Raw genomic sequence first — 1,818 nt, 5'->3', positions numbered from 1 at the left:
TCCACCCGCGCGGTCGCCCCTGCCCCCTGCGCGCGCCGCACCTGGTCACTAGTTTAGTACCACCTCGAAAGCGGGTGGGCGCCTCATCCTGTTTAAATAGCCGGGCGTGGCATATCAGTCGAACTCCTCTGTTATATATCCATCCTGCCCGTTGCACCCTGCTACTGGGCCCGTAGTGGTCGATTTGACCGCTCGAGTCGCACTGTTGTGCTTGATTTGGGTGAAAAAATATACCTACTAGCGGGTTCAGATTGCTGGTCGGGCATTTCATTTTTCATTTTTTCCCTTTAAACAACACATATACAGTACAGTAAGCAAACAAAATATGAGAATACAGCATGTTAAAACTGTAAACTCCTTCACATGAAACATTACAGAAAACATGGCAGCGGGTTCAGCTTGCTGGTCGGGCATTTCATTTTTCATTTTTTCCCTTTAAACAGCACATATACAGTACAGTAAGCAAACAAAATATGAGAATACAGCATGTTAAAACTGTGAACTCCTTCACACGAAACATTACAGAAAACATGGCAATTAATTCGGTACATAGGATAGATGTCTACATAAATATTTTGACAATCATAATTCAGTACATACGATAGATGTTCACAAAATTATTTTGAGAAACATAAACAAAACACTTATTAAGTTTTCTGGCGCCGCACACATGTTCACATAAATAAATAACAACTTCCAACATGACTCGTGCAACCAGTTTTCTTCTTCCCACGATCGAAGCCACTTCTCTACGCCCGGTACCTGAAAGAAATATAAAGAACGCGTGTGAAAAAATATAGTCGGTAAAACCGAACACACAACATAACTGAAATAAGAATGTAAAACTTACTTCTCGTTTAGACTACATGTCGCCTTGTTATGACCTGGTAAATTACAAAGACTGCACAACGGATCACTTTTCTTCTCTCCAAAATGTTTAGGTCTACCATTTTTCGTAACGTCAGGGCCACCCTTTGACCGGCCTTTCTTAGATGCACCCTTCGTCGAAACTTTCTCAGGATCACGTATACCTGCTGCACCTTCTTCCGCTTGAATTGCCTGCTTCGCAATTAGAGCACACCTTCTGTGTCCTATGAGTTCCTCTTTCGGATCTTCTTCCTTGCTATTATACCGTCTAGACACTTCATCAATTCATCAAACACGAAGGGATCATTTGCTGCAACACGAGCAGCTTCTGCTGATTTTATGCTCACTTGACTGTATCGTTCTCTCTCCTCAGGCCCAGACCAACCCCAACCAAAAAGATCACTCTTGCGCTGCGCTAGCAACCCATCTCTCGCATCTTTCGACAATCGATGGAGGACACAACACTTTGGTATTTCAGACAATTTAAGATGATGCAGAACAAAGAGAATATGTTTGCAAGGCAGCCATTTCTGAACCATCCTGCGACACGTGCATGATAAGGTTTCTTCAGAGTTACCTGGTTCATACACAACATTATATCTGAACTTGTGGTTATTCTGCCATGTGACGATGAAGGTCTGGCGCTCACATTTAGATTCCACACATTTCTAATAAAATTTAATATATAATATGTTAAAATCGAAGTTCCGTTTAAAAGATACAGATAATTTAGAAAATCATTTGGTTTGACTCAAATATATTCCAAAATAATATTTAAAAATACTTAACAGGTAAAAATAATCTCATATTCATATACTACATATTTTTCTAATCAAATTTCATATATAACATGTTCAAATCGGAGTAACGGTTTAAAAGATATGAATGATTTTAAAAATCATTTGTTTGACTTAAATATGATCCGCGGATGAATTACCTAAAACATCAAGG

The sequence above is a fragment of the Triticum dicoccoides genome, chromosome 4A, assembly GCF_002162155.2.
Source record: "Triticum dicoccoides isolate Atlit2015 ecotype Zavitan chromosome 4A, WEW_v2.0, whole genome shotgun sequence".
NCBI classification, from domain to species: domain Eukaryota; kingdom Viridiplantae; phylum Streptophyta; class Magnoliopsida; order Poales; family Poaceae; genus Triticum; species Triticum dicoccoides.
This window is presented reverse-complemented; position numbering follows the sequence as displayed.